Source organism: Agelaius phoeniceus, chromosome 1 (genome assembly GCF_051311805.1).
Source record: "Agelaius phoeniceus isolate bAgePho1 chromosome 1, bAgePho1.hap1, whole genome shotgun sequence".
Classification (NCBI taxonomy): domain Eukaryota; kingdom Metazoa; phylum Chordata; class Aves; order Passeriformes; family Icteridae; genus Agelaius; species Agelaius phoeniceus.
In genome coordinates this window covers 102,979,732-103,005,485 of record NC_135265.1, presented here as the reverse complement: position 1 = coordinate 103,005,485, position 25,754 = coordinate 102,979,732, and the positions used below count along the sequence as shown (strand labels likewise).

General features: G+C 41.0%; 1 long non-coding RNA gene across 2 annotated transcripts; it reads left to right on the top strand.

Moving 5' to 3' along the window:
* The first annotated feature begins 4,790 nt into the window (after positions 1-4,790).
* On the top strand, positions 4,791-25,513 carry LOC143694955 (uncharacterized). Of its 2 annotated transcripts, none has more exons than XR_013183783.1 (3): positions 4,791-12,640; positions 12,885-12,969; positions 21,158-25,513. It is a non-coding gene; the product is annotated as an uncharacterized LOC143694955 (long non-coding RNA). The 2 variants fall into 2 exon arrangements; XR_013183789.1 differs by having other exon boundaries at positions 12,885-21,228; positions 21,647-25,513.
* Positions 25,514-25,754: the final 241 nt, after the last annotated feature.

Sequence of the window (25,754 nt, the reverse complement as noted above, 5' to 3'; positions counted from 1 at the left end):
TCACAGGATGGAAAAAAAGGGCAAGATGAGCACTGCCACAACTGTGTTTGCCCATCACCGTTCTTTAGAAGCCCTGGTTAGAGGGGGAGCATTCCCACTCTTCAGGGGGTGTGTGGGGATTGTTTCCTTCCAACACTGAGCCCAAAAGAGGTTTTGGGCTCAGTGTTGGAAGGAGCTTTTTACACTAAACTCTCATCAGATACTGTGAAGTCCTTTAGTCCTGGCAGGTTCTTCATGATGGTCAAAATAAATGTGGGAGCATGGCAAGCATAAATCACAGGAGTGTCAGCTGCTCTGAAATAGTGGGTTCTTGACTTTCTTGAATCAGAGAAATAATGAAATATTGAAATTATTAGATAGATTGTGGTCATTGAAGGGTGGTTTGCCACTGATTTCAATGTGAGGATTGAATACAGTAAATTCCTGATATTATATTATGTCCAGTTAGTACTGTGTCTTTTACCAAAACTAAAATTCTTATCTGTTGGGAAACTCAAACAATCTTTGATTGTGTCCCTAAACTTTTTAACCTGACTGTAATGGACATTCAGCCAGTGGGTTGAGTTAACAGATCATTTCTTCACAAATGAACAGGAAACAGGAACACTGGAAATTTGTCTCGTGTCTAACACAGAAAAAACTGTGTCACAGTCACAACACAGAAAAAACTGAAACCACTGCCTTACCAGGACATCTTGAATTACGCACTGTTGTCCTGTCTGTGCTAGAGAAATAGTGACAGTCAAATCTACCTTTCACTAGATTTCTCTGCTCCTTCAGATGTCAGGATTTGGTGCTTCTGTTGAAGAAGGATGAGAAGAAGGTGGGGGGAAAAGGGCTGGAAGTTAAAATACCCAAATTAAACCCCCTCAGCACAACTTTAGGCCATTCCCTTCTTTTCTGTCACTTGTTACTTCGGAGAAGTGACTGACCCCACCTGGCTACAGCCTCCTTTCAGGTAATTTTAGAGCACACTAAGATCCCCCCTGAGGCTTCTTTTCTCCAGGCTAAAGAACCCCTGGTCCCTCAGCCACTCCTCATAAGCCATGTGCTCCAGACCCTTCCCCAGCTACAGTGCCCTTTCCTGGACACTCAGCACCTCAATGTCTATTTTGTTATGAAACTGAACACAGGATTTGAAATGACAGAAAGTGACCCATTGAACACTATCAGCAGCTACCTCAGGACCCTTGGATCTTATCCAGCCCTGTAGACTTGTGTGTGTCTTAACTGGTGTACCAGGTCACTATTTCCCTTTGGATTGTGAGGGCTTCGTTCTGCTTCCCATCCCTGTCTTCCAGCTTAGGGGCTGGGTACCCAAAGAACAACTGGCTTTACTATTAAACACTGAGGCAAACAGGGCATTAAGTCCCTCAGTCTTTTCCTCATCCTTTGTCATTATGTTTATCCCTCAATTTGTAAAGGGTGGTAATTCTCCTTAGCCTTCTTTTTGTTGTGATGTATTTATGGACATGTTTTTTATTGTCTTCTATTGCAATAGCCAGATTAAGTTCTATCTGGGCCCTGTTGTTTCTAATTTTCTTTCTATATAACCTCAACACATCCATGTAGTCCTCCTTCGTTGCCTGCCCATTCTTCCAATGTCACAAACGTTTTTTCCTGAGTTTCAGCCAAAACTCTGATCAGCCAGTCCAGTCTTCTTCCCTGCCAGCTCGTCTTTCAGCACAAGGGGATGGCCTGCTACTGCAGCTTTAAGATTTCCTTCTGGAGGCATGTCCAGCCTTCTTGGACTCCTTTACCCTTTAAGACTGTCCCCCAAGTGGCTCTGTTAACCAGAGATTAATGTAATTTAATTTAATCTGTTATTTATGTCACCACACTGAAGGGGCAGGAATTTTTGGCAGCAAAGGATTTGCCTGAATTGGTTTGCCTTTTATCAATTTTGTTTGTGAAAGTGATACCATAACATGATCATTACTTCAAGTGCTAGATTTAAGCAGAATTTGAAATTTGATGGGTCTTTTTGACTTGGGTAAGGATTTTTAGTTCATCCAGTTAGCCTTGGAAGCCAGCAGTTTTCTTACAAACTAGTGCTATTTGTCTAAAGGGGGCTGTTCTGCTGGCTGTCAGTGTGGCCATTGGCTCTGGGATCCTTTTTGTTCCATGCCATTACTTCTGTGCATCAAAATCTCTCTAGTTTGGAAGCTTTATAGCAGATACATTTCTGGGGTAGGAAGGAAGGCAAGGTGCATAGGAAAAGGGCAACAGAGCAAGCAAACTAGTTTAAAAAGAATGTGAACAAAACTCTTGTCTAGACAGGGAATGGGAAATGCAGCCTGTTTCCAGCTTGGTCACTTTTCTGCATTGGGAGTTCATTGCCATAAGTTCATCTCTGCAGTCTGTGAAAGACAAAAAGAAACTGCACCAGCCAGCCTGGATTCATTTTCCCTTCTGGTGCTGGCAGTTTCTCACTCAGTGGAAATGGGAGCAGTTTTGCTGAAGCAGAGTCTTTTTCCTCTAATGGAAATGTCTCATTGCTCTCCTGATGGCAGCTATAGTCACTCCTTGGGGAGAAAAGGCACAAATACTTGGACTGTGCCTTTCAAATTGCTACCATCTTAAACAGATTCTTGATTGTGCTGATTGCACATCTTCCTTTTAATGTAGTTTAAATGGGTCAGTTAGAGATATTAGTCGTTAACGTTTTTTATTTCTTGTTGAAAGATGTAAAACCTGTTTGCTTTAGTTTTTAAAGCAATTTAAAGTTGAATTGTTGAATTGAAGTTGAGTTTGGTCTGTCCTAGAATGTGTCAGAATGGCTGCATTAAACACTGTTCACCTTCCTCTTCCTTCTGGCTTCTTAGAACTCTTCAGACGGTAAGGTACGAAGGTGGAATAAAGAAGTTGACACTAAACAGTGAAAAGCGGAGGTGTCAGAGTCCGTATCAGGCTGAAAGGAGGAGTGCGGGTCAATGTGAGGTTTTCTGGCACGGCTGGAAATTCCTGCCAGGGCAGGCACTGTTGGGGATCGTCCATTAGGGGTCAGTGAAGCTCTGCCAATGGAGGCGTCTGTTCCCTGCCCTGTTGGATGAGCAATTCCTTCCCACCGGTTCCTCCCGAGCAAACGCCTCTTCCGTCAAAACTCCTGCTTTTTCCAAAGCAGCAACGTAAAGTGGTGCTCAGCTGTGGGCACTGGAAATATAGCCAAAGAAATGCACGAGTGTCTTGTTTTGGTACAAGGAAGGAAGTACTGAAGTATTGGAAAGACGCTTTATTTTCTGTATGCAAAACTGTGCTTTCTTAAGTGTCTTTTTCTGACAGAAAGGCTATTCTTAGCTAACTTCCAGTTAGCTAACTGCATGATAGATACAATCTGTTTAGTTGTACTTCTTGATGATCCCCTTCAGTTACTTATTCAACAACCAGTAAGTATCCAGATGGGCCTTCTTAATTTCCTAATAAATTAATCAAAATGTAAAAAAAAGAAAAAACCAACCAAACAAAAAACCAGAAAACCAAAAACCCCACCCTTGGTGTGATTTATTACCTTGCTTTTGCTCAGGACTCATAACAATTTTTTTTATTCTTAGAATTTCCTATGGAATCTGTTTTCTGTACTTGATTAGATGGCCTGGAATAAAACTATTTTTCCTTCCAACTCTGGCCAAAATAAAGGTAAACTGTCTCTTGTCAAGGATGTTTTCCTTAAAATTGTAAAGGTAAAGTTTTTAATTTTAATGCTAGGTACTATAGAGTTCTGCTTCAATTAATTGTTCCTCAGGGAAACTGTTGTGTCACAGAGAATTACAGGGTCAATATTTTAAAACGAAATTTTATGTCAGTCTGGCCATGTGCCAGCCCTTGCAAAATAATCCAGCATCCTGTAGATCCTAACAGATAGTTCTGAAATATTTTGTTTTATTTTGTTTAAAAGTTTTAATTTTTATTTCCTTTCCTGAAGATGATTTTGGCTCTTAGAAAAGAGAAATACTGGTTGATGTTGGCTGATTTTAGTTGTGATGAGGGAATTAAGTTGCTTGTTTAGATTAAAGTTGTTATGCTTTCTTCTAACCCAGAGTTCCTTACCATGTTCTCTAAAGCTGCCTTATGTTGTATTTAAGGATTATAAAATCTACCATGCGTATCTCACAGTGCCACAGACACCTTCCCTAGCTGGCATAAGAGTTTGGGTCCCTAAAAGCTGCCCAGCACTGAAGAAAGAAGTCAGGTTTTTTCCTCAGGGATAGTGATGCAGATTCACAGTAGCCATGTAAACCCAGGCTTTATGGAATTGTCCAAGCTTGCCTCCAAAGAGGGAAGGCAGCAGTGGAAGGCAGTAGAGAGAAGGAAGCCAAAATGTTTTAACTGCCAAATTATAAAATTACTTTATGCTCCAGGCTTCTGACTTGCTAGTCCTTCTTGCAGGGTACTGCAGCTGCCCCTGATGGGGTTTTAGTCACGTGTCAGGGGGGAAGGACAAAATCCAAAGAGCTCCAACACCCACTGGAAGGAAGAGGAGACCAGAACATGCATTTGCAGCCAGAGATGACCTCTGGATAAGGGCATTGCTTTTTTTGCTCCAGTGCAGTTTTGATTTTTAAGAACAGAGAAATGGAAAAGGCTGCTCCGGTCTCATTAACTTAATCCCCTGTGTTATCAACAAACATAAAATGGAGGCATTTTCCCAACTGCAATCCTAAAATAGACAAGGATTTACAGAAAATAAAGTTTTTTTCCCCTGCTGGGCAGGAAGTCTTGATGGTAAACTTCTGCTGTCCCTGAGCTGATGAATCATAATAGCAATTTTTTTTTCTCAGGAATTGGTCCAATTGCTTGCATTTTTTTATACCCATGTGGATTATTGATATCTTCAATATACTGTGGTGGTAAGTGCTACATCATTAAAATAGACTATGGGAAAAAGAACTTTTTTAATTTTGAATTTATCATCCACTAATTTGTTTCATTCCCCCAGCATTCTCTTACAGGAAGAAACAGTTGAACAATTGTTTCCTTTCTACCATTTCTGTGGTAAAATAACTTCCCATGATTTTAAGATCTTGTATCAAGTGTTTCCATCAGTCAGATCTTGTATCAAGTGTTTCCATCAGTCATATCCTTTGCAGTCTTGGCAAGTTCTGTTATCTTCAGTTGTTCCTGGTATTGAAGGCATTTCATACCTTTAAACATCCTTACAGCCCTCCTTTGTGCATCTTTTTTTTTATCATCCCTTTTCAAGAGGGCCAGAACTACATTAAAAAATGTGGTTTCAGCATCAGTTTACACAATACCTGCTTATCATTTAATCAGCAGTTTATCCAGAAGAGGACTTTTGTTCCATGGCATCTTAGTATCTCTAGGAGCCTTCAGCAAGAGATGTGTAGCATGGCTTTTATAAATCCAAGTGAATAAAGTCAAGCTGATTTAGTCTATGATGGCTGGATATAATAGATATTCTTAGATCCCCAATATTATTTTTCTACATAACTTATGTCCTTTGATTATAGTATCTAATAACTATCCCAAACTTATCTCTCTCCAATGTCCCTTAGAGAATTCTCCTCAGTGGAATATGTGTGAGAGGGAAGAAAAAATGGCTGGTTTTTGTACAAGAATGTACAAAAACCACTCCAAAGAAAGCACAGGCAAGTTACACTATTTCTGTCACCTTATGTGCAGATTAAAAGCAGTTCAAAAGCTTTGAAAATCTCCACATTGACACATTTAAAAGTTTAAGCTTGGCTACATTTGACATCCAGCACCACTGGTGCTGGATACAAATCTATATCAAAATAACTCCCTTTTGCAGGCTTTTGTGAACTCTGTGCATCCAGACAAGGATTACTTAAATTGGCAATAAAACACATCTTAATTGAAATCAGTTTGTTATTCTCAAAGTCTTGTTATAAGCAAAAATGGGGACATGCCTTATTTGAGAAGCCAAGAATTTAATGTTGATGTAACTGAAATTTCAGTAGACCTAAATAAAATGCAATAAATGGTTACTAAGATTTTACTCCAGTTACTAAGTTTCACAGTCCCTATTATCCAACTAAATTAATACTTCTCACTGTATGAAAAATAATCAATTTAAACTGTTGAACAGAAATGCACACAAGCACATGCACACACGCTGAGTGGGGTGTGGTGTTTATGACTGGGTTTCCTCCTCTTCCTTTCCAAGAGGAATGTGATGTTGGCAACTTCTTCCTCTCTGTAGGCTCCACTTGGGGCTCTTTTCATGTTTGCTGGTACTTGAATGGACCTTGCTTTTTTTCACTGGTCTGCAAGTACATTTTGTCTGCATTTACAATACACAATGGATTTTACATGTGTTGGATAATGCTATCTGCTCCCTGCTCCTAACACTAGTTTTGCCCTGCTCCAAGTTGTGAGTATTTATCTCTAATTTACCAGTGATGAGTATTTACATCCTTAGTGTGATTCCAAGCCCCCTCTTGTCAACCCAGGCCTGTATTTGTCGAGACCACATCCAGTATTCCCACCTTGAAGGCCTTACTGTTATTCCTGTATAATTGCAGTGGCTGCTGTATGTGTGAGTCCTAAATGCATCTTTCTATGTAGAATAACCAGCTGCCACCGTTTTCTCTCCAAAAACTATTACATCATGTGATTAAAATAAGCAAAAGTACATAGAATGGGCAGTAGTTGTCAGATCACTAGGACAAAAAAAAAGTTGTTACAGCTAAGCAAGCTAGACCAAGGTTACCAGTCAGGCAGAGACAAGTTCAGCCAAAGAGGAGAACCAGAAAACTACTGTAATAAACATCAGATTAAAGAGGCATCATTTACAACAAAAAGATTAGCAAAATAACTTGCTGTTTTCTATGCATAGCTGTAGATCCAAATTAAAACAGGAGAAGGTTGTGTATGCTTATGTTACGTATGCTATGTCAATCTTAACAAGTGATGTGATCCAAAATGAGCAGTTCTGCTGAAATGAGTTGCTGCTGGACCTTGCTAGGGAAGGGATTGCTTGGGGCTTGTTGGTAATCTGGCCTTGGGCAGCAGCTGCCAACAGCAGTTGGAATTTGCTACCTGTGCTCCTGAAGAACAGCTTCTGCTTTAGACTCCTTGGGTAGATATCCTCTTTGTGTTCTCCAGCACAGTTTTGTGACATGAACCAAAGTGCAGCAAGAGGGAATGGTCCTGATCTGAATGAAAACACTCATGTATGTATGCCTTGTATGGGTTCAGAACCATGGTGAGTCAAGCTTTTAACTGGCATTTTTTACTTCCTGGAGTGTTTCCCAGCAGTGAAGGAAAAAATTAAGAAATTAGGACTGGAACCAGGAAGCTAAATAAAACATTTGAAATGTGAGAGGGATATGAGATTTCATGATAAATGCACTCAGGCAACCAGTGAGATACTTCTGCCAGGGCCATGACAAGATATGAAATGTAGCTGCAAGAGACCAGGATCATCTCCACATGGATCAAGCTGAAAAATGGTAAAGTGCTGTCTGCAAGCCTGGATACGCTCATGCTTGAGTGGGAGGAAAAAAATGGAAAGTAACAATGTTGAAAGACAAGCACACTTCAAGTTGAATCTCATTCTGTTAGTCCAGTCCTTACTTGTAATGTCTTCATCTCTTTCATGACAGCTGGGGCAGGGGACACTAGGCTATATAAAATGCTAACCAGCATCTTGAATTACAAAAGGCAGGGAGAAAAGATCTGATTCTGTGGTGAAACCATCCACTCAGAAAATGCTTTTCAATGCAAAAGTAATAACTGCATGCTAATAGCTGTAATCGTAAACCTAAGCTAATACAATGTTGTTTTTATTCCCACTGAGTGGTTTCCTGTGAGCCTGGTCTTTTACATCTTCTTAATCCCTTCACATGCTACTTCATGCATTTTCCTTTCTAATGCTCTGCTTTTCTACCTGCTGTCTGTGTGCCACATGCAATTTTAGTGAGCATGCAGGATTATCTATTTAGCAGTAGCTAGCACTGGCTGGCATTTGCATGCTACCTCTTTTTAATTCAATTACTGACTGTGCACCAGGCAGTAATTGCAGTTTCAGAAAGCTAAGGTTAATGAGTAAATTGAGTTTTATGTCTTCCTGGGTCATAAGAGAAAAATTATGGATAAAATTTGTGTAGGAGAGATTTAAATAGTGGTGGTTGTGCTAGGCTGTGCTGGAAGCTCATAAGGAAAGTTTAGGTGTCTGCTGAAATAGAAAATGTCATTGATAATGAAACTCAGAGTGGGATGGAAGAGAGCTATTCTGAACAGTTCAACTTCTCTTTTTCCTCTTAATGGACACAGCATGCAATTTAGCCAGTGATAAAAAGTCAACTTCAGTTTTTCTGTAATAAGACTAACTTGCTCTAAGTAGGCATCATAAGTAAATATCAGTGTTTGAGAGACAAAACAACAAAAAGAGGGGTTTGTCTGATGAAGGGGTCTAAATTAAAATTAGACATTTGCTTCCAGGTGCCTGCCCACCTCTGGATAGGTCAAAAAGCAATCCCTGCAGTACATCAGTTATCAGTTTGATCAACAGGCATCAGGGCTCTTTAATTGAATCAGTCATCCAGTTCTAATCAGCTGCCATCTAGAAACTGAATTCCTATTGAATTAATATGGAGCTCTTTTGTATGTTTCAGAGAAAGTCTAACTTGTCTGATCTCTTCCATGAGATGAGGAGGAGGTTAGGCTGCAGTAATGGCTTTCTCAGAGCAGTGTGCCTTTTAAGGTCCACATCTCCCTTCTGTGGCAAAACAGAAGACTAATTAAGATGAATAAGAGATAGAAGGCAAATGTGGGTAGGTGTGTGGGACAGCCAAACCTCATGTCTCAAGTGCTGCACACCAGGCAGTAACTCAGCTGGGAGTCAGATCTGTCCTGCCTTGCTTGGGCCACTCAGTGCCTTATGCTTTCCTTTTTTCCTTGGATCCCCTCACTCTCCTGTGAGGAGCTTCAGCAAAGATGAGCCAGTGTCCTTCCTCCTCTGGCACACTGTAATAGCACATCTGGACAGCCTCATCTCTGATCTCCCTTAAAATTTCCTCATTAGAAAGTGACTCAGCCATGGCTAGCACCTTGACCCCTCTCCTCAGTGCACAACCCATCATGTCCCCTTCCATCTCATTGTACCCCATACAAAGCTGTATTAGTGAGGGCTCAGGAGCTCAGGAACCATTTAAGGCTTCTACCACTCCATGTGCCCAGCCACTTGCAACTTTAGGGAAGAGAATTGCAGGAGTATTTTTGGAGAAAATGAAAATGGAAAATGGATGGGAGTATGTCACAAGTAGATTGGATTTGCATGGGAGAGTGAAAGTGGAAGAGAAAAGGAAGAAGACATGAGACTAGTCAAGAAACTATTGATGAGGAAATTGTCCTCCTTAGTATAAAACCTGTATTGTCAGGCTATCAGACTTAGTGGGGAAGTGCCTGCCTTGTCAGTGCTGGCTGAGCTCCTGGTGTGCCCTGATGAGCCATCAAAGCAGCCTCTGGCCAGTCAGAAGGGAGCTGGCTGAGCCCTGTGCTAGTGGCACACCGGCACCCCTCCGGCAGCCCCCAGCAAGCACGGCTCAGACCCTTGGATCAGGATCCAAGGAGCTGTCACATCAAAGTCCCATGCACACATGGACCCACAGGACAGGACTGCCAGGAGCCTCCAGAGCACTACTGCAGTGGGAGCAGAAGAATTAGAAGGAATGGGAAGAAGGAAGGGAGAAAGAAGAAGACAGGCTGCAATGGAAGAGAGAAGGTGAAACAAATGTTGATAATATTAAAAGCTTAGTCTAGATCTTACCAACAAAATCATTAGCATATGAGTGGAAGCATCTTTCAACTAGAAATGGTCTGTGTGTACTTTGTTTCTGAAATATACAACATGTCAGGCTACTTTTTTGGTGGACAGAAAACTTGAGCCCTCAGCTTTTATTAAAACTATGTCAACTACAGCAGCAAAACCTTTTTCTAGCGTTGCAGTATTTGACATGACATTCCAAGTGATGTGCAAGACAGTAGAACCAAAGGGGAGATGCATTAATGTAAGTAAGTATTTTCTGCATTTTCTGTCCTGGTTTCAGCTGGGACAAAGTTAATTTTCTCCCTAGTAACTGGTACAATGCTCTGTTTTGGATTTAGTATGACAGTAACATTGAAAACACACTGCTGTTTCCCATTGTTGCTGAGCAATTTACAGAACTTTTTAGCTTCTTGTGCCCTGACAGTGAGAAGGCTGGAGAGGCACAAGCTGGGAGGGGACAAAGCTTGGACAGCTGACCCCAGTTGACCCAAGGAATATCCCATACCATATGGCATCATACTCTGCATATGAACTGGGGGGAGAGCTGGCTGGGAGCCACCACTCAGGAATTGACTGATACCAGTTGGGGTGAGCTAGCACACTGTGCAACACTTGATTTGTATATTCAAATTATTTTATATTATAATTATTATTTTCTTCATTTTCTGTCCCATGAAACTGTCTTTATCACAACCCATGAGTCTGACTCTTCCTCCTCTCTCCCCCACCCCACTGGTAGGGGGGCAGTGGCTGAGGGCTGTGTGGTGCTTAGTTGCCAGCTGAGGGTAAACCACAACAATTGGATGAACCTACTTAATGCCCATTGCATTATACCCTTTTCTTCCTCCCCTGTGGATACACAAGCACCTAAGCATATGTCAGGTAGTCTGAAAATGTTGCTGGCATTGAGAAGGGCAGTGTCCCTGACCCCTTGCCTCTGGCAGAGCTGTAACTTAGAAATGCCTCAAATTATGCACTGGAATCATGAGAGCACTTTCTGACATTTGTTTATATTTTATGGTAATGCAGCCTAACAAAGGTATATCCTGGTACTTCTTTGCCTCCATACCCCTTTTTTGCTAATTTCCACATAATATTGCCTATATTCCACAGTTCTTCTGGTCAGATGAGAGTGATCTCTCATAAGGACTAGTAGTTATTTTCTAGGGACTTCCAGAACCATATTTCCTAATATTTCCATAACCAAGATGGATGTTTCTAAGGGAATAGCTACATGAGTGCTTGCAGCTGTGTTCAAAACATAGTGCAGCCAAAGTCTGTTGTGAGTGCATATTACACACCCAAAATTCAGTTCCAGACAGTGTTGGGGCTACATTTTAAGAGATCATTTTAATTCCTAGGCCTCTTAATGCTAATAAAAATTCTTGCTATTGCAGGATTAGTCAATGGCAAAACCCATCTGAAAGATGATTTTTTTTCTCCCACTGAAACTGTGGGTGGAGGTCTGGGTTTGCATCCTTACTCTCTTAACTATTCTTTATTCCTGGCCAAAGCAGAATTTATTGAGATTGTGATCCTGAGCCTCTTTAAATGTCCATTTAATAAGTGCTCTGTTTTTCTCATTATAGGAACAAATTTCAGGTCTGAGATTTGGGTGTCTCTGTATCTCTTTCCTAGGCTCTACATTATTATGTTAGCTTGTGGCTCTAGTCCTGAAAAAGAATGTAATTTCATCCTCACATTTCAAAAGGTTAATCTCTTCTCATTAACAATAAGGGGTCACATCACGTGGCTGGAAAAAAAACCGTAGCATACATCTGAATTTCCTACCCATGTGAGCAGTGGAAAAATGAACAGGAGTGGGAAGGAGTCATCACATCATATACTAACTCATCTAAATCTGGATGCTTAAATTAGGTTCCTCCACCAAGTGGAATCAGAACGAGTCATCTCTGCCACTGTTCGGAAAGCCAAGAGAGATTAGGCTCCTAATTTATTTAGCAAAATATTTGATTGTATTTTATTATGTGTTAAATATCTTATAAAGGTACTCTGATTATCTTGCCTACCTCCCAACCTCACAGCCTCTTAAACTGCTAACTTACTGATCCTGCTGAACTTTCAGAAATACACCAGAAGCGCTTCTCCTGAGCGCTAGAGCTCAACAGGAAACAACAAAGAAACTTGAAGAAAGCCAAGACAAAAAAATGTTCAGAAAAAAATTCCAGAGATGAAGAGGAGGAGCTGCAAATGTGTGTCACAGCCACAACAGTAGCTGCTGCTCTCACCCCTCATGGGCTGTGAGAACTTAATGAGCACAATTGTCCACGCACTTAATAAATACTTGGGTTGAAGGGCTGAAGAAGGTCATGTTTTAAAGACCTAACTGCAGACAATTGATCATGATGGGGCTAACGAGGTTTTTCTTGGGGGCAAAAGTGTGACTCCAGCAGAGCCATAGAGGCAGGAGCTGTCATGGGAAGGGCCACTAAGCTCTTGGTCCTCACAAGTGGATGCCCAGCATCAGCTGTGGGGCTGTAAGGGCTCCACAGCAGCAACAGCCTTCTTGCCATTGGCTTCAGCAGCCTAAATGTTGCAGGAACCTTTAATCTGAGTCTAGCTAGATGAAAGCAGTTACACGTGTAACTAGCAATGCCGTAATGGCAGCTTTGATTACAGTGTAGGTATCTTCAAAAATAGATGATCTTGGGAATCAAGGTCAGGATGTGATTATGAGAATTACAGGCTTTCCTAAAAGTGCTGAGGAAAACAAAAAACGCAAACTGAGAAACTTATTGATTCTTCCATTTTAACCCTGATGACCAGCTACATCAAACTGATCTGCCGGGAGCCATCACAGACAAATCCACAATAAAAAGAACACGGCGTGGATCGGCAGCAGACATCAGAAACCTTCCCAGAGGAGAGGTAAGGAATGTAGAGCTGCCCTTGTCGCTTCTCCTTTGGTAAATGACTACTCAAAAACCCTAATTAAGTTTCCATCTTTAAAATGTGATTTCCATTTGGTCCCTGAGGTTTAAAAATAGTGAAAAGATTTCAGCAATTGATGACACTCTCAGTTGTACTAAATTAGAGCACAGAGGAATTAGGAGTTGCTGCTGGTGGTGTCATGTAGTAATGGTATCTCCTTTTCTTCTTGCCCTTGCACCAGGTTGCAGTTCCCCAACACCACGCTCCCGGGCAGCAGCCACATACCAGAGAGGCAAATCACACTCCAGTGGTGCTTGTTGGTCAGTGTAAGTTTTTTATCACTTTTGAATTCATCTAGCCCTTGAATCCCTTCATTCAGCCTTGCCCACGCTTCCAATCTTCTCTCACACACACAGGCTTGGGGAAAGAGGTAACAATTCTGCCTTTGTGGGTGTTTTTGACAACAGCTTAACTTTACTGATCACTGTGGAAATTCTCTAGATTTGCACTGCCATGAACTTATCTGGGCTCTGGGGATCCATGTGTGTGGGTTATAGACTCCTTAATTGCATGTGGGCAGCATTGTCCTCTGACTCAGAAATATCTTTGCCTTGGGAAAAAATAATATACTCCCAAAAAATTATTGTTGTTCTCCATTCACAGACTTGATCTTTTTAACATTGCCCTGCATTTGTCTTCACAAAATTTATTGGATAAATGGCAAAAAGGCTATTAGTTGTTTCCACTGAAATATGTGAGTGATAAACACATCTGTTATTCTTTACAGATATGAGAATTCTTTACAAATCCATTTCTCACACTGCTATACTCCCGTACAGTAACTGGGCATGTTTTTGATTGAACAGTCCCTGATTCAAAAGCGTCTCACCTGCTCTTAATATGAAGGCAATAAAAAGTAGCTATGTGCTGTGTTGCTGGCACAGCTTCAGCTTTTCCACATTACTTAAATCATGCCCATATATTCCAGTTAGCTTAGGCTTCAGGCTTTAAAAGCTCAATGTGAGTAATGAAGGGAAAGCAATCTGATTAGCTGGTGGAGCAGACTAAAAGGCACCTTTGTTACAAAGGAGCTTAAAAAAGGAGTAAAACTACATGAAATGGATTAAAGGTGTATTAATAATGATAGTATCAAACAGCATAATAAAGAAAAATATCTGCATTCAACTGATATTAATATTTAATAGATGGCACAGGCATGTCCATGGCTTTATGTTCTTCTGTTTTAATGATCTTTACCACAGCTTGAGGTCCTTTGTCTTGTCCCCTTCTACTGACATCAGCTGGAGGAGACAAAGATTAAAACAAGGGTAATTTCCCCATGGTCATTGCTTGGCAGTATTTCTGCTTTGCTCAGCCATGAACTGAAGTTTAAAGGATGCAGTGCTGTCACTCAGGCTGATTCTCCCCTCCACCCCATCTTACCAGGGTTAACCACTCAGCCAGTCACTGCAGAAACACGTGGCTCCTTTGCTACCCCACAGCCTCATATTGGGAACGGCACCATAATCTCATTAGAAGGTTGAATTTGCCATTGAAGCTTGAATTCCCATAACAGGAGGGGAGTGGACTAATGCAATTAAGCAAATTAGTGTTTTGAGCCACTGCATGATATCTGTCCAATACCATGAGCAACGACTAGGTAGCTTTCTTCCACTCCTAAAAAAAAAAAGTCAACAAAACCAATACTCCAGTCCTCTCCCCACAGGATGCTCAGGGAAATACTGTAGTCCCCTCTCAGCTGTAAAGGTCTTTACAAATGGGAAGAAAATTTTTCACTTGACCTAAAACCAGAATTGCTTGCCTTTGTTTTTCCCAGTGCTCGGATCCCAGTGGTTCTGATTATTTATATCAATGTAATGTTTATGCTTCTAAAGGTAAAGTAAGTAAAACCAGAACATTTTGTTTTGCTCTTTTCTTATCATATGTGACAGTGGTTACCAGATCAGAGCAAAACTCCTGTTGATTTCAAATCTATTTTGATGTGAAGTGTTTCTTAAGTGCTATGAATAACTCTTTTAAAATACACTAGATTTACAAGAGATAATTCCGGCATATTCAGTAATTCTCTAGAAATGCAGATTATTAAATGCCTAAAGCAGCGCTTTTCTGCCTTTTGTTGTGGGGTTTTGAGGCTAATCCAGTTCCCTCCTCCCTCCCTCACCCTGCCAAGTAAACAAAGCGGCAAAAGCAGACTGTAGCAAGAATCGGGAACCGTAAATCTTTGAATAATATCCTGGCACATGAGTTTCAAAAGCAACATATTTCTCTGAGAGCCCAGGGGAGAGTGCAAGGGAGAAAGGGAAGGAGGGGAGCAGTGGTACCCTCCTGAGGATAAGGCTGCTGTCTCCATCCCAGCATTTCTTCCTGGGGAGGAAGAAGCTGGAATGGCATGGGTAGGATGTAGGAGCCTCTTACGCATATCAATTACCGAGGAGGTTACGCCGCTGGCTGCTTGCCGTCTTCGTCTTTGAATGAGAAAGGCAGGAATAACAAGTGCATTTTAGTAGATGTTATTGTGCTAGGACTCATCTCCTCACAAACAAATCCCAGTCTGCCACCAGGCACTGCAGTCAGAAGGAGTGGAAGCGTAGGTTATTACTAAATAAGGGCATTGGCTATGCACTCAACTTTATATAATACATGGTTCCTACCCTAAGCTGCTTAAAAAATAGATGTATATTATGTAGGCAGTATACATAGTCCCAAAGGATAGTGTAATCTTAGCCTTTTTTCCTGAAAATGTGAGGGACTTCAAGACTGAGTCAGTGCTGAGAATATCTGTCACAAGCTTGAAAATAGAACATAGTGTAGATAATGCTGTGGTTATTTGAAAAGCGTCACGAAGCTGAGTATTTCAGTGGCCACAAACTCCCAAAATGTCAGAGCTGAGCTGATACTGAAGAGACACTGATATGTGCTGAAACAGAAAATACAGGACTGAGTCTCACTAACAAAATGAGCTCTGTGCTGTGATGGCAACAGCCATACAGTTTGGATTAAAGTATTTTGATATTTATGGTATCAGATCAGATAAGGACAAATTAAAAAAAAAAAAAAAAAGGATTCGTGTTTTTAAATATTGTTTTTCCTCCTGGTGTCATTACAAAACAGAATCAGGGGTTGAATTACTTTCCTATGTGAGTTCTTATGTAACACTGTAAAGTAGTCCTGTTTTGCCTATTTGGTTTTTCCTTTTTATCATGTTTGGATTTAAATGTAGCCCTAATCCTGCATATCCTGCTTTGAAAAGCTTAAATCTGTAATGCATTGTATGGTATTCTTTAAAAGACTTTGCTCTTTACTGCGTGGTAGCCTTGAGTTAACAATATAGATTTCAATTCTTAACCTTATATTTGATAGTTTTGCTTGGGTTATATTCTTCATTGAATACAATGTAAAATTTCAAATATGCATATTAATTGGCACATATTCTTGAAAGTTCTTCAGGGATAAACACCATAAATGTGTCATTTTGGAGAGGAAAGAAAAAGATAAATTGAAGCCATATTTTATATCCATCGTGAAAGGCTGTGACTGCTGTTCCTGCAGTAGATGGGTGTTACTTGCTCTTGAGGTGGTGAGGCAGGAAAGCACTGCCAAGTACCCATGACTTGGTTTTCCTGGTCACCTTTCATCCCATAGTGAGGTAATGAGTTCACTGAGCAGCTTTTATCTTTCTCCCTCTCCTTCCCTGTTCTCTTTTTGATGGTGTATTTACTGGCACTCTGATTTTCCATCACACAAAGGTTTCAACAGGTAGTTTGCACAGCTCACCTCTACTACAGATGAGACATAAAAAAACCACCAAAATGCAGCTCTGCAGCTGCATCTCTGCCTTGACCTACTGCCAGACTTAAACACAATGGTTTCAAACTCTTCAAGCCTCGGGCATCTTTCTTACCCTGATTATATTTTATGCTTGGAAAAAAGCATGAAGCACGGGCAGCCCCATGAAGATGGGAGGATAAGACCTTAAAAATTATGCTGCAGGCAACAAGGCTTTGATGAGAGGAGTAATGTGGCCCAAAGGACAAAGGGGATTCTAATACTCTGAATGGGCAGGGGTTGGAAGAGAAGAGAAAGCAGAAGATGGAGATAAACAAAGGCAGGGACGTGCTTCAGGGAAAGTGTAGTAAAGGAAGAGAATCTAAATGCCAAAAGTGAACCTCACTTTTTATCCTCTTTTTGTGTTTCATACAGTCACTTCAGCACAATAGGTATTCATCTAGACCACAGGATCCATTGATAACTTTTTCATCTCTTCAGGAGTCTGTTAAAATTGTGCATGGCTTTGCCTCCTGAGATAGTGAACTCCTGTCTTGAATGGAAAAAGGATGGTGTACTGACTGCAAAATTAAAGCAACTAAAGGGAGCTTTAAAGTTACAAAATGTGATAAACTTAAAAATAATCAGCAACAATTGGCAGTTTAATAGGTATTGCAAATCCTTCTTGGCCTTCAGTGAAGAACAGGGGTTTTATAAAAACAGATAAACATCTCTGGAATGTGGAGAAAACAGAATTTTAGTACAAAAGTCCAAAAGAAATGAGAAGGCATCCTGTTGTGTGGCTTACAGAAGCACTGCCACATCCAAATGAATTGCTGTTGACAGACAGCAAAAAGGATGAGTCAGGTGTGTATTCTTCGCTCAGGTGATGGCTGTCATGCCATAATGTTTTACATTATTCTTCACTGTTTATTGCTAAAGGGAATTGTCCCAGTTTTAATACCAGCACTTTGCCTGAATAAATCCCACATGCCTGTTTTTTGGGAAAAGTAATATTGATTCATGTAGAGCAGGTGCCTAAGAGCAAAGCAGAATATCAGGGAAAAAAAGATTAAAATAATGAATCCTTAGTGTTCCTTTGCAGGAAAGGTTCTAGTTATGATGCAAATGATACAAAATTAATGTATTCATGAATTAAAAATGAGAGGTGGCACAAACATGAACTCATTGTTGTTGAAATGGAATTGCACTGCCGTATTCCTCATGAATTGCCACGTTATGCTGAGACTCCTCAGAGCAAAGCTGCTCCTCCTTGGAGGGGTGAAAGGCTTCTGCATGAGTGAACCCAGGAAACAGAGGGACATCCTCCTGCAAGGAAGGTCTGTGGTGCGTGGGGTGGATTTGTTGGAAGGAGGCACAGCCAGCAGGTGTTGTACACAGCCCCAGTGTCTCATGGAGCCTCCACCAGTCCCTTCCTCCTCCCTACCCTCCATATTCTTCATCCACTTGGAAAGGGTGTGTGACTCATGGAAGAGAGGGAGGTACAAGTCATTGCCAAGCTGCACTGGGATAGTTTTCCAAATATACTGTAACAGGAAGTATGTCCTAAACCTAGGACATTTTATTATGGTAGGAAGGTAATTGGTTGGAAGGTGATTTTATTGTAACCTTGCTTTTCTTTTTCTCCTCATCCATATTTTGTCTCCTTTCCCCCCAAATTTTCCATTTTGCTGTGTGATGATGATAAAATTGAAGAATTCTGGGTGTGCAATGTAACTCACAATCTGATGCTAGTTATCTGTAAAGTGTGCCAAAACAGGCTCAGCACAGATCTTCATAAAATGATGAAAAGTTAATCCAGTTCTCATCTCTGAGTTTTTCTCAGCACACACAGCTACAATGCCCACTGGCTGGGGGTTCAGATAATGTTGACCAACACATTTCTTACTTTTAACCCCCAGAGTAAATCCTTTTCAAAGCAAACTAAAGTTAAGTTTTTAACTACTGAAATATTTCTTGACTGTCCTAATAAAGAGAAAACAGTAAAGATGTTCCTGTGATAATCAACTGATCATTTTGGGTCTACAAACTCTCTGAGCTTCTTTACTGACCTTCTATCATTTTCCTTCAAAATACAATTTTTCTCCTCCATCCTGTATTTACTCCTGTTGTTATCCTAAACTTAATTTTATATTTGTTAGCTTAGTTTTTCTTATTGCTGATAAGCTATGATGCAGGGTATGTGTTTTTTCTTATATGTTAAAAATCCTGTAGAATTCCCTCTTATACAAAACTGGTGAAGAAAAGCTCATCCCCCATTTTGTGTTCAACTGTCACATTTTCAACTCTAATGTAATTTCTTTTTCACGTCACTCAATTCAGTGAATTCTAAACTTCTGGAAACCTCTCTTTATCATATTCACATAAATGTCTTCAGCATTTCTTAAACACATATGAAAGCTATATATGCTGAATACATTGTAGAAAGAGTTATTTGCTCATGTCAAGTTCCCAGTCTTGCATGGGGCTAAATTTAGTTTACCATAAAATTTTCTATTATGTAATTTAATTAAGGTTTTCCTAGAGTCTGTCACAGTCTTGAGCCACCAGAATAGTGTTTTGCTATGAGCAAATTTGGTGAATGAAGATGTTCCCTTTCTTTTCTAAACTGCTAATAAACAGGTTGAAAATGCCAATTATATTGTGATATTCCCTGTCAAGTTTAATGATTAACAGCTTTTCATCTTTTCTCAGCCATCCCTACATATTTTCCACATTGCAGCAAATTGTTAGCTCATTACAAGATGAACCGTCAAGAACCTCCAAAGTCAGATTTTATCAAATCTCTTCAGAAAATTTTTAACTAAATGGTTTATTGTGCACTTCATAAGCTCTTGGTGTTTAGAAGACTCTTAGATTTACTATGGAATGGCTTCATTTTATTATTTTTAATTAATGTCTGTGCTGCATCCAATGCTGAATCATCTTCCGCACTCACACAGAGCGGCAGCTGGTTTGTGATTTCACTTCTGTGCTGACATCCCCTTTTGGAAGGCATATCTTCCTACTCTTTTTTTTCCTCTGGGCTTAATCTAGTCTTACCCAAGCAGTCACAAGCTGTGCTGCCATAGTCAGTGGATTTAGCTTTCTCCAGGGAAACGAGCAGCAGAGGCAGCACGTGCAGGGCTCCAGCCCACGCTCCAAACCACGCAGCTCCCAGCCCCTCCCTGGGGATGGAGAACAGGAGCCCTTGGGACAGACAGCCAAGCCCACAGCTGCACAGATGGGAGAAAGGCTGGAAAACCAAACCTAGGTCCTGTCTCCTCTCAGCACAGGGCTGAGGGGCTGGGGTCAGATGTAAGCAACTCTCCTGGGACACCCACTGCTGTGGCATCCCTCCAACAAGTGCCTGCTCTGAGCAAGGGTCAGGATAAAATTAATTTAGGAAGCTGCAGCATCAGTGTAAGGACAGCAGTGTGAACTTGTAATCACTCCCAGACCAAAACACATATCCAATAAACAGAGGTTTTGGGTTATCTTTTCTTTAATGTAAAAAGATCTTCATATGACTATTGGACTAATTATTGCACAGCTGAGGCATTTAAGTGCATTTTAGTATCAGAAATGATGGTGGTTTATAAAGAATAAGACACAACCTGATAACTATTTTATTTACTGCAATTCAGGTTGTAGAGTCAAGCTCTGAATGAAGTTTCTTGACACGGCAGGAAAATCAAGGAAGAAGAAAAGTTTTCTAGTTATCTTATCTTGTATAAAAGCTTAGAGTCTGTACTCTATGGAATGTTAATCCCAATATTTCCAGGTGGGACGTGCCTGGCCTCATCTGACCTTTGCTGCTGGGCCAAAGGTGGCAGCTGTGGTGTTTCACCTCAGAGATGCCTTTGGCTGGCTGGATGCTGCAGCTGGGCACTCAGAACAAATCCAGGCAGAGTAGGAACTCAGTTTACCTCTGGTGGAAAAGGTTCAGGCGACAGTGAAGAGAAAAAGGAGAAGATTCTATCATAGAGTTTTAATCCAGAGTTTTATTCCAGGATGACAGACCTCTGAATCTTGTAACAGCTCCCAAGGGAATATTGACTGCATGGTCCCGTCTCCTTTTAAGGGACAGGGGGAGGGGAAGGGACAGGTGAGGCACCAACCAGGTGGGAGGAGGGGAAGGCTCAAGGGATAAAGACACTTGGACAGGCCAATGAGCCCAGACCTGAGGGGCATCTTTTGAACTTCTGCCAACCACACCACGACCCTGCTGGAATGTTAAGATTGATGGACAGCTCTCAGCAGGAGGGCAAAGGGGGAGGGGAAAGGACAGGTTGGCACACCTGGGGGGTTGGGACAGGTGAAACAGGAAATGGTGTCAGACTGCAACAGTACTCCAGTTTCTGAGGGAAGAAATATCTCTTTGTCAGCTTCTTACCTGGCAATGAAATTACAGCTCTGCTAATCTTTATTTAAAATTGTTAGGTGACAGCATGATGCTAGCACTGACCAGCCTTGTGATGTTAAATGCATTTAAATGCCTCACCTGTGCAATAAAGAACTGCTTTCATCTAGCTTCAAAAAAGAAAACCCCTAAAGTGTTTTAAAGATACATGTCAAAGTTTTTAGCCTCTCTTGAAATTCTAATAATTCAGTGCTAAGGATACCTCTTCGATGTGCTACAAGTATCTGCTGATCTAAAAATATTTTTCTGTGAATATCAACTCCCTGATTTAGTGAACATCTTCATTGTTGAACCTTCTGTTACAGGTGAAGGGAAACACCATTCTCCATTCTGCTACTGATAAGAAACAAGCTGTAATACCATACAAGACAAGAAAGTAAGCAAAGCTGCTTCTTTGACTTCTGAATAGGAGGTGCTAGAGTATTTAAATTCAAAAATTATAGTCAACTACTTACATACTAAAAGAACATCAAACTCCAAACCCCTAATACCATTCTTGGTGAGTTATATTGTGCTGAGGTTGTAGGTATTGTATTCTTTTATGTTTCCCACAATCCATGGTCTGTCTTCCAAACATTCCTCCAGTGAATGGAAATCAGTCTTACTTGCTAATACTTCTCTTTAAGTCAGAATAATGCATTCCTGCTCATTGACTCTGCTTCTCCTGAGCCTTTAATTTTGGTTCTTAAACGCTGTTTGCATGTTCCTTAAAAATCCCTGATTCCTCAACTCATGGTAGAGCCTTCTCAGCTGAGTCTAAACTGCAGGAGCTAACTTGTGTGCTTGCCTCAAAGGTGCTGCAAAACTGAGAGCTTGTGTGTCATGTGGGAAAGCAATGACATGCCCCAGATTTGGATGGGAGCATTGGAGAGGAAATTCCGTGTGGAAACACAGGAATTGTGAAGTAGACTTTGGCAATCAGCTTTTCTGAAACCTAAGAGAAGAGCAGATGCACTGAGGACAAAGGAACTCCTAAACCATCACAGTCAGAGTATTTGTAAGAAGCAATTGTTTGGGATTTTCAGAGACAGGGAAAAAAACTAAGGAGCAGCTGTCTCAAAAAACAGTCTTAAATCAAATGGCTACAGCTTTGAAGGGAACTGGCACTAAAGCCAGAGGTCCTAAATGTTTGGGATAAAATGGAGGTAGATCTATAGAAATTACTGAAAAGGGGTAAAAACAAAAAATACAGTATGTCTGCCCATGCATCTTAAGAGGAATTGAAGTGCAAATGAATGAAAATTTGGGGGTTGTTTTCTTCTGGGAACAGCCTCCTTAGTCATGGTCAGAAAAACTTGTTGAAGAGGTGCTAAGGGTAGAAAATAATACAGCTGGAATGAAGCACTGTGGAAAAATACTGACTCTAATTGCTAAATTTGGCACAGATATATCTAGGAAGTTGATCCTACTGAATGTTTGCTATATTGGGGTATTGGTTACTTATTAGAGGTATATGTGTGTGCAGAATTATATTTTCTGTAGCTTTCTTTGGCCAACTTTACCATTAGAAATGGATAATTTGTAATATTCTAAGATGTTTTGCTCAGTGTAAGGCGACACTTTCCTTGCAGGATATCCAATCTAATCATACTGCCAACCAACAGGCATCTTATTAGTCTGGCTCCTCAGCTTTTAAAATGCCTCATAATTCTGTGAAATGTCTCTGGTGCTGGGATTCTATCAGACTGCATCTCAAAAACAGTGTATCCAGTAATGTATATCAATTTCAATAACCAGAAACTTTGAAAAGCATCCATCTTCAGTATGTAACAAGGATATGACCCATCTTTCTTTTTCCTCATTGAACACCTGATAAATTAATGCTACCTTTCTGTGCCAGCTCTACGCTCTCTAAGGAGGAAGACCAAAATGAGCTGTTCCTCTTCTGGTGCCTATGATTAGTGACAGCCTTTGATTCTCAATGATTCTTGACTTATTTGGCCTCTCCCTGTTGCATCTCATCAAACATAAGTGATCCTTTGGAAGTTAGGGAGCTGGAAAATGAGTGGCACACAGTGGTGTGCTACAGACAATAGCAGATCCCAAGTACTTGTGCTCACAATGGGAAGCAGATGATAAACTTTTCATGTGGGTGTTTATTGATATCACAGGTGGTTTGTAAGGAGAAAAAGTACAAATTTTTTTTAATACTGGAAACCACACTTTCTTTGTTTAGTCCTAAAAGAGGTGATCACTCAAACAGGGTGTATGCTCCTTGGTACAATAGCATGATATATAAATTTGGAGGTTACTTTCCCACTGGAAATGACACTGGCTGTACTCAGCAGAGATGGGACAGTGGGTAACAGACAAAGTCAGTCCTCAGCATGAACTTTGTGACTCTCAAGCAGGCACCACACTGGAAAAACTCTGCCTTTGTTGTGCTGAACATAAAGGACTTCACATTCTGGCTCTTTGACATTTCCTTGGATATTGAGAGAGGAACAGTGCACACTTGGGAACACCCACCTGTAACAGAGTTGTAGATTTCAGCCTGGGCAGCAGTGACTAACCCAGAGCTGGAGGAACTGGGAGAGGAGGTAGATCCTTGTTTGGGAAGAGTAAGGATGGCTTCACTCATGGGAACCACTTGCTGCTTGCAGAGGGAGGCACAAGCTCCTCTCCAGCAAGGGTGCAAGAGCCATGTTTGCTTCCCAGCCTGATCCCAGGATGTTTCTCACATGCACACACAAAGGCTCAGCACCAGCAGGAATTACTGACAGCAGCCAGCGAGCCCTGTCAGCCCCTTGGTGTTTAAGGGTTTGGTCTTTAATCCCTGCAGCCTGAGGAAGCTTCAAAGTCAGACTTCTCCCTTGCTGCCCTGACACATGGCCACCTCTGCAAAAGGTGAGGTGCTGCTGTTCTCTCATCCAAGCTGATTGACTCTGTGTTTTGTGTGGACCCCAAAAATCCCTTTAGAAAGCATTGGTGATAACTGCACAGTGCCCAGGGGCTCCATTGCTGCCTCTGAATGAGCAGGCATGGACAAGGAAAAAGCTCTGGTCATCCATGGAGTTTTATGGCCAAAATGAAGTTTACCAATGGAGTTAGGAGACTGTGAGATTGACTGAATGGGTTTTGGGGGATCACAGTTTTGGATGATCTAACATCTCCTCATGCTCTTCTTCTACTGCTAAAGTCCCTTACAGGAGCTGGCCATGCAATTATTCCCATTCCCCGACTGAGTTATAGCAATTAGTAATATCATTGCTGTAGCACAGAAGCTCCAGTGAAGAACTGAGACCTCTTATAATCAGGTTTTGTACAAATAAAGAGCAAGAAGTGACAATCTAGACTCCTGGGAGCAGGAATAAATCTTTAAAAAAAGGTCTTTGGGGCTTTGAATCAATCCCTCAGGGAGAGAGAGCAGTTGAGGGAGAGCTTGCAAAAAAAAAAAAAAAAAGATTTGTGAATTTGTGAACTTGAAAATGTCACGCATTTTTCTGTTGAAGCTATGCCTCATTGCTGTTGTTAATATGTCACTGTAACACCTGCTGGCCCTGATTAGGATTCCTCTGGGATGGTATAATCACAGAGCACAATGTGGCCACAAAGAAATTACAGCTCATGATCTGCAACATATAAAGGGGGAATAATAATACACTCAACCAGATTTATGCTGGGTTATCCATACATATGGCCTGTATGGATGCTTTTGTGTCTTCATTTAGTATTTTGATTAACTCTGTAAACACCAGTGCTCCCTCATAACTCTGAGCCTGGCCATTAGAAGTTGGCTGCTCTTGTGGTGTCATTGAAGAAGATCTCAAATAGGGATTTGAAATAGGAGAAAATAACAGCTTAGACTTAGGCTACTGTAAGCTGGGCTGGCTGAGGGGCAAATTTACATTTAGATTGAGCCTCTTCACATCTTCTCTAAGTAATTGTAAACTCTCCCGTGCCTCAGCCCAAGAAAAGAATTTAGGCAGTCCTGCACTGCCAAAAACTGTCTTATGCTTTGTAAGATGTGTGATAGCTAATCTAAGTAGTCAGGCTTAGCATCTACTTTTCATAATTATTTGTGCAAATACAGCTCAGTTATCAAATGTCAGCATTAATCAGACAAAGGATATCAGCATTGCCAAAATAAACATGTTGTAAAAGTGTTGTGTCTGATTATTTGTATTATTCAACCAACACCCAGATGTCCTATTATGTTAAGAGCTACACAAGCATATAAGCAACCATTCCACCAGGAGGGAGTGCATGACTAATTTATGATAAGAGAAAACAATTGGACATTACAAGCAAATAAAAAGAAAGAGAGAGGAGAATTAGGGGCTCATGGTAGTCTGTGACTGTATTTTCTTATAAGACCCAATAATGAGTTTTAAGTAAAGGAAAAAAAATGTTTTGATATAAATAAATAAGTAATATAATACCAGTAATTCTTACCAGGCATTTGCCTAGCCCAGTGGAGATTTCTGTGGTATGTACTTAGCTTTCATATTAGGGACTTATCCTCATCCACACCATGCCTGTTTACACCATCCTCCTAGGGGTCTCCAGTAGGCATTGCACAACAGCAGAGGACAGAGGAACACAGCCAAAATCCTACAGCTGGCCTCATACCACACAAATCTGCCATCTGCACCCTGCCAGGCACATGCCCAGGGAGGGCTACAGGGGCTGCATTTCTTTGTTATTAAATGCCTTATACTGCCAGCACAGCATAAAGGGATCTTGATGTGACTGATCGTTCCTCTCCCTCTAGCGTGTTCTGCTGCGGCACATTTCCAGTGCCACAGCCCCACTTTGTTTGAGCATTCATGTGAATAAATCACTTTATTAAGGTGCCTGGATGAACTGGTGCTGCCCAGGACAGAGAACATCACTGTATGTTGCAATGAGAAGGTGAGGTGCACAGAACACAAAGATACACAGAGTTTACAGAGGTATCTG